Here is a 14,976-nt window from a genome sequence, read left to right as displayed (position 1 = left end):
TAAAATTAATTAATAAATTGTTTGAGTAACTTTCACACGTATGTTAATAGTCTACTGTAAAACCTGTTTATAATCAGACTTCTATGCAGGAAGAAATCATGTGTTTGTGCCCAGTTGAACTATCATTATTCATGTAGCACTTATAAACAAACACATGGGAGTGTGCGTGCAACTAGGGCTGTTATATTTTATGGACCAGTATAGGTTACTCTACTGAGCCTGAGAATCTGAGTTGAGTTCAATATTTATGCCAGCTTATACTGAATATAACATTTAGGAATGTTTTCTTTTTTAGGAAAAGTAGAAACAGTAAACAAATAAACAAGCAAAAAGAAAAACAAAATATACAATATTCGATTGTACAGGCAATACAAATAATCAAACCCTGGGTGCACCCTGAAATATCAGAAAAAAATAATAAATTAACAAGTATTTGCATACCCATCTATCATATCAGCATGTTCAGTCACACAATGACAATGTAATTGGGAGAACAAGAACTTTGTCTCTTCAACAATCAACGTGTATCAGTTCTTGGAATTTTTTTTTTTTTTTTCTCTCATATGTGTGTTCAAATATGCAAATATTTTTTTTTTTTTCTTAGACTCTCAAAGTCTTTAAAACTTTTTTTTTTTTTTTTTAAATCCTGTTTAAACTTAGTTCAAAAGTTCTGTCCTTCCGCACAAGCAAGGTGCAGTAAAAATCTTTTGGCGTTCCAATGAGTACTCTATTCAATGGGGGAAAGGGGGAGGGGAAAAAATACAATCCAACTACAGGTTTATGGAATGGGAAAGATCCAAAATATACTTCACACACATCAGAATGTCAGAATCCAGATCCGTGGGGGCTCGCCATCATTTTACACACTAATCCTCTTCATCCATACTCAAGAACCTGACCTGTTTTAATTTTTCTTTAAATCACGAATTAAACTAATACAGAGACATGAGTCACTCTTAATCAATCATAGGCACTAAACCCAATTAAAACATCATCACAGTGTTTACATTTGGAAATAAACTGTTTAAACATAAAAATATACGTGTGCAGACTCTTATTTATTTAAAAATATGCATTAATTTAAGCAATCTGAGTGTATGTGTGTGTGACTCAGCTTAATCAGTTATCAACTCAGCATTAATTAATGTCTTTTTACACATAAGCTTTAAACTCAACTTCAACAAAACAATGTTTCAACACTCTTACCACTCACCAAATCCGTGTAATGATGTTATTTTTTTCCAGCTTTGGTCCAAACCGGCAATTACACACTTTTTAAACAGCATTAACTCACTCCACTCAGCTTCTCTCGAAATGTAGGATTCAACTCTCCGATTGAGAACAGGACTTGAAGGGGCAGGACCTTAATTATTGGATACCTAAACACAATTGGCAATTTACACCACACACATGAAATGTGCACATAAATGTTTTTACATAATTTTTTTCACACATATATATTCCAAATAAATGAATTCAATGGGTGAAAAAATTAGACTGACCAAATAAAACAGGCCTCTTTTTCAACCTTGTTATATCTCTTGAAGTAATATTAGTTCAGTTCAGGATAAATAATTGTCACCCATTTATTCATCTATGCTACACCCTCCCCCCTTGAATGTATGCATGTCCTGTTGCATTGGCTCTTAATGGCTTATGTGTAATGGGCTCATTAGGGCTTGGGGAAAGGGATGCCTCAAGGCTATCAACCCCATTCAGTGAGTTTGTAAAGGCCATGGTTAGACCATGGAAAAGTGCTTGGACAACTGAAACAAGTGGATTGCCCAGCTCTGTATACTGCAATCTCTCTGGCTTTTCTCTTCATCTTTATGAACGTCTAAATTGACAGTCTGTTTCCAAAGACTGTTCAGGTTCTTTAGCAACTGCATGCATAGAATCAGGATCATTTTGGACAGAATCATGTTGCTCTGCATGTTCTACTATTTCACTGCTTTGCTCTGTGTCAACTGGAACATCTGGCAACTCTTAATTTAGTTCACCATTTGTCTGTTTATCACACTTGGTATTCTCAGTGTATTCAGTTTGATCAGGTAAGTTATCATCAAGTAAAGTAACATCAGCCAAGTCATCATCAGGTAAGTTAAAAATCTGTCTCTCCTTTCCAGGTGAATTTTCAGGTAAGGTATCATTATCTTGAACTCTGTTTTGATTCTGTGCAGTATTTGAAAGCAAGTGCATTCCCCATACCACAGAAGAAGGTAAGTTAGACTCATTGATATTCTGCATTTCATCTTTGGATACTTTGTCCATGGGAACTTTGAACCAATAGACTGGAATGTCTTCATCTTCTTCGAACTCCACATCATCTCCAGCATCATCGTATCCAGGATGTTGACGTGTTCAGCATCTCTGGACTGGTTTCTGCTGAACAGGTTTTTCTTTTTCTGTAGCAGGAAGGAACCTGCATGGAAGTAGAAGGTTGTGGTGCAAGGTGCGCAGGGGCCCATCCTTGTCTTCAGGTTTCACAGTGTATACTGGAAGATCACCAGCCGAATGGACAACAACATAGACAGAGGACTCCCACTTGTCAGTAAGTTAATTTCCCCTGTAATCATAATTGTCTCACTAAGACGCGATCTTCAACATCTAAAGTGGAACTGATGACATGTCTATCAAACCTCATCTTGTTTCTTTCAGCATTCTTATGCGCATTCCGAGTGGCTATCTGATAGCTCTCTTTAAGATGGTCTTTGAGGTTTTGCACGTATTGTGAATGTGACCTATGTTTGCTGGTGGCTGGGAGACCAAAGGCTAGATCGACTGGAAGTCGAGGTTGTTTCCCGAACATAAGCTCATAGGGAGTGAATCCTGTGACCTCATTTTTTGTACAATGGTACGCATTAACTAGTTTGACAAAATCACACCAATGAGCTTTGTGTTCATTCTCCATGGTGCCTACCATTTTCAGAAGTGTCCTGTTAAACATTTCCACAGGATTAACTTGTGGATGATAAGGCGTGGATGATTTAGTGTTGCTTCGGTCTGGCTCCAGGGAAAGGAAATGAATGAATGAATGAACATTACATTTATATAGCGCTTTTCTGATACTACACTCAAAGCACTTTACACAGTGAACAGGGGCCTCTCCTCAACCACCACCAGTGTGCAGCATCCACCTGGATGATGCAACAGCAGCCATGGTTCACCAGTACACTCACCAGCTATTGGTGGAGAGGAGAGAGTGGAGTGATAGAGCCAATTAATGAATGGGGATCATTAGGAAGCCATGATTGATAAGGGCCAATGGGGGGAATTTTGGCTAGGACACCATGGTTACACCCCTACTCTTTTCAAGAAGTGTTCTGGGATTTTTAATGACCACAGATTCATGGACCTCAGTTTAACATCTCATCCAATGGACAGTGCCTTTTTACAGTATAGTGTCCCCATCACTATACTGGGGCATTAGGACCTACACAGTCCACAGAATGAGCACCCCCTGCTGGACTCCCTAATACCTCTTCCAGCAGCAACCTTAGTTTTCCCATGAGGTCTCCCATCCAGGTACTGATCAGGCTCAGCCCTGCTTAGCTTCAGTAGGCAAGCAGTCTTGAGCTACAGGGTGATATGGCTGAAATCCATGCATACCAGCTCCAGTGGTCTGCTCACTCTGATGTTGAAAAGTTTCTGGAAGAGCTCTGTGGAGTACACAACGAGGGCACGTCTTGATTTTTCTTTCAACATCAACTGCCATTTTCAGCCAGTAAAATCTGGTTTTTGGTCTATTCCCATGTGACCCATATCATCGTGAAGGCTCTTCAGAGCAGTTGCTCTGAGTTCCTTTGGCAAAATCAGCATATGATTTAGAGTTTCACTGCCTTGCCTTTTCCTATACAATATCCAATCTATGAGCACTAAGCGATTTTACTCTTTCATCTGTGCTACAGTCACACCTAAATATAAACAAACATGACAAACAAAATAGTTAAACTGACAAACTGACATAATGTGTTAATTGCGCTGACAGAATCTGCATTTAAAGGCACAACCTGCTCCATAGTCAAGCCTGGAAACTGTACAATGGGCCAACAAAAGGAATAAATATGCTATTGTATAGTGAAAAAAAAAGCAGGGATAGATGAAGTGTCCACTTTAATGGGCAGAGGCTTTGTACCCACCCAACCATTACTCCCACAGGGCAATGAATAGTAGCAGTGCATTGTTATTCATGAAATGCTGTGTGTGCTGTGCTACAGATTTAAAACACAGTAAGACATGAGACAAGGCTGTAAAAAAAAAAAAAAAAAAAAAATGTAGCTGACTAAATATGAAAAAGAGGGTCATTCATATATCAAAAGGCAGGGAAGCAAGACCCCCTTATTACTGTAGTGGAGAACAGCCCCAGGCAAATGCATAATGTAACTAAATGTCTGTCTGTTAAATCTGAGCAGGACTAAAGCAGGTTCAAACCTTTCATCTGTCTCTGATGGCACGGTATGCAGATGACTTTCTTAATGGGACAAAGTGAGATACTAAATTATAATCTAGTTTGCTCTAGGGAGCACAGAAATGAAGTAGGCCAACTTTAAATCCCAGTATTACAATCCTTGTTCCTGCGAGTCAGTGGTTTTCAACTGGTGGGTCCTTTATGGTCTTAGACAGCTGGGGAAAAGAATGCCAGTCACAAATAACCATATAATCATGCATAGTTAGGTAAACAAAATAAATATTCCCTGCTACAAAGACAAGCTTAACCAGCATCCAGTTCCCATGTTGGTATAAGCATGTTTATGATGCTAAGTGCTGGTTTGGTGCTGGTCAAGCTGGTGGACCAGTATAGCCAGTATAGCTCAAGCAAAACTTGCGGTTGACCAGCTGGTTGACCAGCATGGTCTTTCTTATGAAGCTGGTTAAGTACGTTTAAAAGCCTAGTAGGGTCACCAGCACACCAGCATCCTTGCTGGGGGACCAGTACCCAAAACACAACATAAACTGGTGACCAGTAATGCTGGTATTTTCAGCAGAGTAGGCTCATCAGTATTTAAAAGGGAGGAGAAAACTCTTCCTGTATCCTATATTGTTGAAACCAACATGGACAGATTGCTTGATCTCTGAACAAAATCATGAACAAAACTCTGCAAGGTAAAAGAACATATGACCCAGACTACACTAAATAAATGCTCACTTGCAAAATAAACATAGTTTGTGTGCAGTGAATTATTGGCTGCTGGGATTAATATTTGAATTATTTAATTATTACATTTATTTCATAGTATATTAATATTATTAATAACAATACATTTTAATGTTTTATATTAAGGATATTTTTGTTTACTTTTGTACAGTTAACAATATTGTTATTGTGTTGAGTTGCCACTTGATGTCCTGAAGCAAAATCAGTCGCTTTAAGTCATGCTTCAAAATTAACCTGTAATGTAGGACATACCTCATTTTCATTCCACAGCACTACTTAAGGTTTGAAAGTCTCTTCTGTCCATTTTAAAGACAAGGATATGGTGTGCAAGACAGCTTGCCAGCATGCTAATGGATCTCAGAGCAGTGACACAATGTGTGCTTTCTGGAATACTGTTCTGAAATTTCCCTGTCTTGACTTTGACTGTAGCATTAGCATTCCATGTGAGTACTCTCCTGAGTGTTCTCCTTCAAAAGCAATGGACAGTCAGTGTTCTGTATCCAGACAGCAGTCTCAATGTCCCAGTGTGGATCAGTAGCTCTGCACTACCTGATATACAAGCTCTACAACAGAACCTGGAACATAAAAGTTCTTAGGGACTAGTTACCTAGTCCAACTCTGTCCAGCTTTATTCACCATGCACTGATACAGTTCAAGATTATGGGATCTGCTGATGGCAAGAAATAACAGGAAATTCTGAATGATAGAATTGTCAATAGCCTATTAAAAGACGTGGTAATTCCTTCTTGTGTCAGTGTTGAAATCTTCGGTCAGCCTTACAGATAATGCATATTTCTCTTTCACTTTCAGATGTGAAAGTGAAACTAAACAGGTGCCACATGTGACTTTCAGGTGTGAAATTGAAAGTGGAGATTTATAGTAAAAAAAGGGCTTAAATATTGATCTGTTTCTTACCCACACCTATCATATCACTTTTGAACACATGGATTTAACCATTGGAGTCATATGGATTACTTTTATGCTGCTTTTATCTGCTTTTTGGACCTTCAGATTTCTGGCCACCATTCACTTGCATTGAAAGGACCTACAGAGCTGAGATATTCTTCTAAAAAATCTTTGTTGTGTTCTGCTGAAGAAAGAGAGTCATACACATATGGGATGGCATGGTCCTGGTATAACAACCCTTATTCTTGCTAGTCAGTGATTTTCAACTGGTGGGTCCTTTATAGGTCTTAGACAGCAGGGGAAAAGGGTGAGTAAATGATGAGAATTTTCATTTTTGGGTGAATTGTCCCTTTAAAGGAGAAATACAAAAAACACTTAATACACACATAAACCCCACATCAAATTCCTCACACCTCTCCAACTTCCCAACGTCAAGGCACCCCTACTTTACAAACAGCATTCTTTAATTGTGAGGGACACGAGGGGAGAGGCGAGGTGAGAAAAGTGGGAGAACTTTGCCTCAAGTCAAAGAAATGGATTATTCCATTCAACACAAAGCTAGAGTTAAAGGATGCTTATGAGACTATCATACCATCAGCACTGACCATTACAGCTGCCATAAATAATCCACCATTCCTGCCTTTCTAGAGAGTGCACTCACCCCAATAATCCTTACTCATGTGTGTCATTTCTGGGTTGCCCTCAACAACTGCAGAGATCTGTGAGACTTAATAAATATCTGCAGGTATGTGCATGGCTTATGTTCACATTCCTCTGGACACTGTTTGAGTAAATATTTAATATCTAGATGTTGCAAAATTAATATACCTGCATGTAGGAGTGGGAAGGTGGATATGTATTGTCTGCAGGTTGAATGGGAGAGGAATAGACTGATAGGAGTAAACGAGAACAGGTCACTGGGTCAGACTCTGTTAAGATAAGACAACACATATTCAGGGGATCAGAGCAGCCGAGAGCTTACAGTTAACAGTGGTTTGAGTCGAAAGAGAGATGAAGTAATATATAGAGGTAACTAAGGGAGGGGACATGGTGGAGGGGGGTGCAGGTGAGAGAAATACTGCAGAACTATCTGGTTATCAGTGTTTGCGATTAGATCAGGACGACTTGTTTAAGAGGAAAGGCAGAGACAGCTCCTTATAATAACTCCAAACATGATTGTGTAACTGTTGGGTATTCACGGTACCAAAACAGAGATGGGCAGGAAAAGATTATGCCTCAGGCTGTAGATGTTTCTAATAATGATGTGTTACAAGCATACATACTGGGTGTCATCTCACAACTTTCTGTATGGTTTGCTGTTCATTCAGACTGACCTCACTGTGAAATCTGTGACAGTATGTAAAAAGTTCTCCAGCAAAAATCAGTCTGTGCTTACCGAAAACCAAACCACTAACCCCTTAGTGAATGTTTAGGCACATGTGAGTTCCAGTTTCCGGGGGAAATTTCCACAGCGTGGTGCCAAAAGCAAACGCAAAGTGAGTTGTTTTTAGTTCATGATGTAATGCAGATTTTATTAACCATATGCCCTAACTCCAAACTAAAACCTAACCATCAAAGGAGTAAATATGTAATCTTAGAGACCTTCAAACTGCGCTCATCATTAGCCACGTTTCCACTGTCAGGCCAAATAATGTGTGCCATTGCGTACCAGGGCCAGTTGCGTTCCCACTGTCACTTCCGGGGCTTCATCGTGCCTCTTCTGGGCCAATGGCGTTTGGCCATTTACACTTGGGACAAACAAGGTCAACTGGGGATTGAGGCAGGGTCAATGTCAAAGGCGGAGTTTGCCGAACTTGCCAGGTTGTGTATCCAGCGCACAATGGTACAGGTTCGTAAAAAAAAATAAAAAAATTGCAGGTACAGAACAAATCCATTAAAACATAAAGCAGTGCCCAAAGGAAGAACTTTCCATGGTTCGAGATAATGGATGGTGTACTGGGACATCGTCCTGCTGTTAGTGGAGAGACAACTCGGGACACCATGGCAGTTACAGTCAGTGAGTTGTCAATCCTAACTTATCTTGCTAGTTAGATATCGTTTACATTCGATATTAACTCTATTTTCCAGATAACTAGATAACATGATACCTCAGCTTGAGCTTTTCTCTTGCTTGTGAAATGGGCGTGGTGTGTGACGTTGGCACAAGGGCGGTGTATTAAGGCAATGCTGTGGGGCTATTGGCCCGATGGTGGGAACGCAGATCAATTCTGGTCTTGCGGCTCGAGGTTTGAGGGTATTGTCCCCGGCTGACCAGTTGATAGCCCTGGCTTGCACTGGCCCGATAGTGGAAAAGCGGCTATCGATTATGTGCACGGCAATTTATCCTGGTTTCCACTGGACCTGAACCAGTGTCTCTGAAACTGCTCGCGCAACATGCTATCAGCACCACAGGAAAAGGTAAACATGCTTGAATAGATGCTAACATGTCTGATGGGAGATGACGATAATTTTGCAATTACATTTAGTGATGTTTATGGCACAGAAATGACACATCATCTATTTTTTTTTTCTCCACAATTTGGAATGCCCAATTTCCAATGTAAGTCCTCGTGGTGGCGTAGTGACTTGCCTCACTCTGGGTGGCGGAGGACGATTCTCAGTTGCCTCCACGTCTGAGACCATCACTCCGTGCATCTTGTCACGTGGCTTGTTGAGCGCGTTACCGTGGAGACGTAGCGCATGTGGAGGCTCACGCTATTCTCCGCAGCATCCACACACAACTAGAGTTGCAACGGTATGAGATTTTCACGCTATGATAACCGTCTCAGAAAATATCACGGTTTCACGGTATTACGGTATACGGTATTACACAATTATTATTATCAGTTACAATGACCCTTAAAGAAGTGAAAACAGAAGGGTTTTTTTCATTAATTTTTTTTAATGAACAAACACTTTATTATAATTGAAACTTGAAACCATTTTTTTAACTGATGTGTAAAAAAAAGTCTCCCTTTTGAAAATAAATAAAATAAATAGAATAAATAAGAAAGCTAACAGAATTATAATAATAAACCGAATTACAGTGCATCCGGAAAGTATTCACAGCGCTTCACTTTTTCCACATTTTGTTATGTTACAGCCTTATTCCAAAATGGATTATTTTCCTCAAAATTCTACAAACAATACCCCATAATGACAATGTGAAAGAAGTTTGTTTGAAATCTTTGCAAATGTATTAAAAATAAAAAATGAAAAAAAAAATCACATGTACATAAGTATTCACAGCCTTTGCCATGACACTCAAAATTGAGCTCAGGTGCATCCTGTTTCCACTGATCATCCTTGAGATGTTTCTACAACTTGATTGGAGTCCACCTGTGGTAAATTCAGTTGATTGGACAAGATTTGGAAAGGCACACACCTGTCTATATAAGGTCCCACAGTTAACAGTGCATGTCAGAGCACAAACCAAGCCATGAAGTCCAAGGAATTGTCTGTAGACCTCCGAGACAGGATTGTATCGAGGCACAGATCTGGGGAAGGGCACAGAAAAATTTCTGCAGCATTGAAGGTCCCAATGAGCACAGTGGCCTCCATCATCTGTAAATGGAAGAAGTTTGGAACCACCAGGACTCTTCCTAGAGCTGGCCGCCTGGTCAAACTGAGCGATCGGGGGAGAAGGGCCTTAATCAGGGAGGTGACCAAGAACCCGATGGCCACTCTGATAGAGCTCTAGCATTTCTCTGTGGAGAGAGGAGAACCTTCCAGAAGAACAACCATCTCTGCAGCACTCCACCAATCAGGCCTGTATGGTAGAGTGGCCAGACAGAAGCCACTCCTCAGTAAAAGGCACATGACAGCCCACCTGGAGTTTGCCAAAAGGCACCTGAAGGACTCTCAGACCATGAGAAACAAAGATTGAACTCTTTGGCCTGAATGGCAAGCGTCATGTATGGAGGAAACCAGGCACCAATCATCACCTGGCCAATACCATCCCTACAGTGAAGCATGGTGGTAGCAGCATCATGCTGTGGGGATGTTTTTCAGCGGCAGGAACTGGGAGACTAGTCAGGATCGAGGGAAAGATGAATACAGCAATGTACAGAGACATCCTTGATGAAAACCTGCTCCAGAGTGCTCTGGACCTCAGATTGGGGCGAAGGTTCATCTTCCAACAGGACAACGACCCTAAGCGCACAGCCAAGATAACAAAGGAGTGGCTCCGGGACAACTCTGTGTATGTCCTTGAGTGGCCCAGACTTGAACCCGATTGAACATCTCTGGAGAGATCTGAAAATGGCTGTGCACCAGCGCTCCCCATCCAACCTGATGGAGCTTGAATATTTAGGTGTGAAAAAAATAGGTGTGCCAAGCTTGTAGCATCATACTCAAAAAGACTTGAGGCTGTAATTGGTGCCAAAGGTGCTTCAACAAAGTATTGAGCAAAGGCTGTGAATACTTATGTACATGTGATTTTTTTTTTTTTTTTCGTTTTTTTTTTTTTTTTTTAATAAATTTGCAAATATTTCAAACAAACTTCTTTCATGTTGTCATTATGGGGTATTGTTTGTAGAATTGAGGAAAATACTGAATTTAATCCATTTTGGAATAAGGCTGTAACATAACAATATGTGGAAAAAGTGAAGCGCTGTGAATACTTTCCGGATGCACTGTATAAACATGATAAAAAAATTGCATGTAACTATAACATGTTATATAACTAAAGCATGTTAGTTTACATGTTAGCATAGCATGTTAAATTAACTACTAAATGAAAAATAACATCAGCTGTGTGAGCTTTTAAAGTAATGTCCTATGATTATTAACATATACTCTAGGTGCACGACAGCACAGCCAGACTGCTCCTGTCTGTACTCAGTGGTTATCAACTGGTTATGCTTCAGGACTCAGATTTTACATTGGAAATCAAGTGGCGACACACCATTGTAAAAACGTAACCTGTATTTAATGTATCCTGGGTCGCATTTCCTTTTATGTTGCATAGTTTTGTTCATGGTTTTCAAGTACAAGGACATGCATCAAGTGACATTGTTTTTGTTGTTGATGTAAACAACAAAAGTGACAGGTAGTTTTCTCTCCCCATTTTAAAAATTGAAGAGCATATTTACTTGTATGAGCCCATTTCTATCCCGTTTGTTTCCTAATTTCAAACATAATTCAAACAGAACATACATATTACACAGGAGGAAAGGCTCCTCATTACCATGGTTAGGTCAGTGTAGCTAGTCTTAACTAATAGTAATAATAATGACAAATTATATTATTTATGAAAAAATCTAATAGATTCTACCTTTAGATTATTTCATATGAAACTATAACATTTTGTCAAAATATAACAGTTACTTTTACTCATGTTAAATTGTGAAACAATTTTGTAAAGGTGATGATGTTTAATGAAAAAATTTGTGCATAGCACAGTGATGCTCTTTTCCTCCTCAGTGCTGTTTGGCATGTCAGGGCTGCCTACTGTTTGAGAGGTTTGACTTGACTTCCTCCATAACGCTTTAAACTAGAAAAGTCTCACTAGAATTTAAATTGGTCACATCAGTTTTGAGGTCTGCGCTCAACAAACTTGAGGGAAGCCCGGTTGTTGTACGCGCACGTCAGAGAGCAGAGCAGATCATTAGCGCGAGCTGGTTCCTTTACACTCGTGCAAAGGTGCAGATGAGAAGCCTTTAGCTGATTGTGAGATTATCATTAAATCTGCCTCGGCAGTCCTAAATAGGCTATCACTTGGGCAGCTGCCGAAATATCTTCAATGGGAGGACCATGGCATTGTTCTTTCCCTGCTGTCCACGACCCAGTCCGAACAGACCTGCGACACACCAGTTGAGAAACACTGCTTTAACTCACACCCATACTCCCTTATGTCAGACCCCCTCGCCTCGCTTCTCTCTGACATTTTCTCCGCTGCATGTGTATGTGTGTGGCACAAGTTGACGAGTCTGACAGGCAGATGAGGAAAGAAGATGCGCACGCGCAGGTGACATTCTCCGTCCGGTTGCATTTTTTTTTCTCAATACCGTAGATAAGCAAATGTACATGGTATGGTAAATTTTCATACCTTAGTATACCGTGAAACCAGTATACTGCTGCAACCCTACGCACAACTCAGCACTGACCCCACCGAGAGCAAGAACCACACATTATAGCAACCACAAGGAGCTTACCCCATGTGACTCTACCCTCCCTAGCAACCGGGCCAATTGGGTTGCTTAGGAGACCTGGCTGGAGTCACTCAGCATGCCCTGGATTCGAACTCACGACTCCAGGGGTGGTAGTCAGCGTCAATACTCACTGAGCTACCAAGGCCCTCACACACACTTCATCTTTAATCATTGTTCATGGCTCTGATGGACAAACTTTCAGTTTTAACTGGAAATATGTCAACACAGGACAGAACCCTGTTCTCGTGAAGCAATTTCATGGGGTCTTTAATAGTTCTCCTCCATCGTTTGACAGGTGTTTGACTGTGCATGGCAAATGTATGAACCCAGGTCAAGTGCCAGACAGACACACACTCAACAACACAGTCTTTCTAACCTGCATCTGTTCTCTGCTGCCTTTTGCCCTCAAAACAGGTGTTATGTTCAAGGGAGCAGACTTTGCTATGCATCTGTTAAGTAAAGACAACACAGGCTTGTCTTCCCTGAGGCTGTGCCACACGCACGCAAGGAAGCATCACTGCAACTTTTGCGTGCTCTCTCTCTCACACACACACACACACACACACACACACATAGACGATTAATACACAAGAATACCATGACTTACCACACCACCTGCCCCAAACACAAACAGCGCATGATGGGTAAATTAGCAATGACGCCACGCAGAAGCTGTGATGGTCAGAGACAGTCTGAAAGAGAGAGCAAAAAAGAGACAACAAAACAGTCAGAGAGAAAAAGATACTCAATGGAAGCAGACAGGTTGAGGTTTGGAGGTGACCAGCACATGAGGAAGCTCAAGCCACTGCCAGTGTGTGTTTAGATAATGAGTTCTGTGAGTGTTTCTACTCAATGCGTTTGCTTTTCTCTTTACACGTAACCATTCAAAACCAACAATAATGACTTTGTGTTCACTTCTGCTAGTGGACAGTTAGACTAGATTAGGTATGGCAAGGACAGAGGAAGGGAGCATAAAACTATTTACACACATATCAACCACATGTGAAAAAAAGAGCTCTGTATGAATGGATTCAGGGAAAATGTAAAGTCCTAAAGGGTGGCTTGTACACACACACACCAGTGTTTTTGAGGTGGGAGGAGGCTAAACAAATTCTTTGTTTAACAGGAACATTAGATTTAATCTTAATCTTATAATGCCTTCCATCCTTGTATTTACCCTCCCTATCATCCTGACCTGGTCTCGTATTTCTCTATTGTCTAAAAAAGACAGATCGGTGGAGAGAAGTCTTGAATAAGAAGGGTGATAAGTGGCTTTGAGACTTCACAGATAATACAGCTATTTTAAAGGAAGCAGCGCACAGTCCTGAAATCCTCAAATCAACACATCCACAGTGGAAAATTACAGACACCAGGACAGTCTGGGCTTTAGAGCATATGCAGCCATCTATTAGGCGATGGAGCCAGTTTACTCAATTATTTAAATTTTTGCTGATATTAAACAGGCTTAACATATTACCAGGGAGCACACTAACTTAATTATCTAATCTCAAAAATGTAATTGCAGTAATTACAGTTTTTATTCTCCTCTGTATACACCCACAGGCTCCATTATGAAAACAAAGCCTTGGTAAAGTTAATAGATGTAACATCAAGGCTGCAGGGGCTCAGAGTCATCACCATCGTTGGAGGCCAAGCTTGCATTCAGACAAGCCCCCCCCCCAACAGTAGCAAGTGAAAAAACATCAACACCTCCTCAGCCAACATTCTTTACATTCTCCTTTATCATTCAAAAACATGTTTGTCTTTATCCCTTGCTTCCAAATTGCAGGGTAGAGAAAGAGAGAAGGGGGAGGTGAAAGAGGGAGGGGTTCAGGTGTTCCAGAACAGCTGGCATCCAAAGAAAAACAGAGTGGGTGGGAGAGAGATAGAGAGATGGATAAATATGAAAAGGTACAAATTAATATCTCTTGAGAGATGAATGAGAAGTGCTGTTACACTAGCTATGCTGTCTGATTGTGTAAAGAGGCAATTCTGTTTGCACACAGTCAAAGATACACTGGCACAGAGCTGGGCACTGTTTACACAGAGACTGACACCAGTGCTGCAGGTTTGTTTTCCAGAGATCATCTGAACACACATTCAGTCAAGCAAACACAGTACAGTAAACAGCATCCCAAACCAGCACAAATTGTCAAAGGAAAATCCCTACAGTGAATCAGACACTGTAAACATGTTTTCTTTCTTTTGGTATATGTGTAATTAATAGAAAAAGAATATAATATTGTTATTTTTCTCTTGTATTAACTGACAAGGGTGATTCTGATGCATTGGGTCTAATGTAAAAAAAGAAGGCAAAATCAGACCTCCTGCCCACCCCCATCCCCTTTTCACGACCACCACCATCAGTCATGGTATTTTTAATTTTTGGTGATACCTACGAATTATTTTTAAAGCCTGGGGTTCAAAAGGGTACAGTACATTTTCATTTGGTTTTATTTCACTTTCATTTTAATGCAGTTAACTTCTGATTCTCATCGGAGGTTCATATAAATCATGATATTTGCTTCCCCCTAGTGTTCTTCTACAGTAGTGGCTTACCAAAATGGACCCTTTTCACACCTGGCAATGGCTGAATTTAGAAAATGTACATGCCAAAATATTTCTTTCCCAATATGAAACTATATTTTTGCATTAATATATCTATTGTTGTTTTCCCCACAACAAGGAGTTATTTCACTCGACAGTCAGTCACTCAGAGCATCATACTGGCCAGTCTCTCGATGAAACGGCCCTCTCTCAAGA

Source organism: Myxocyprinus asiaticus, chromosome 16 (genome assembly GCF_019703515.2).
Source record: "Myxocyprinus asiaticus isolate MX2 ecotype Aquarium Trade chromosome 16, UBuf_Myxa_2, whole genome shotgun sequence".
Classification (NCBI taxonomy): domain Eukaryota; kingdom Metazoa; phylum Chordata; class Actinopteri; order Cypriniformes; family Catostomidae; genus Myxocyprinus; species Myxocyprinus asiaticus.
This window is presented reverse-complemented; position numbering follows the sequence as displayed.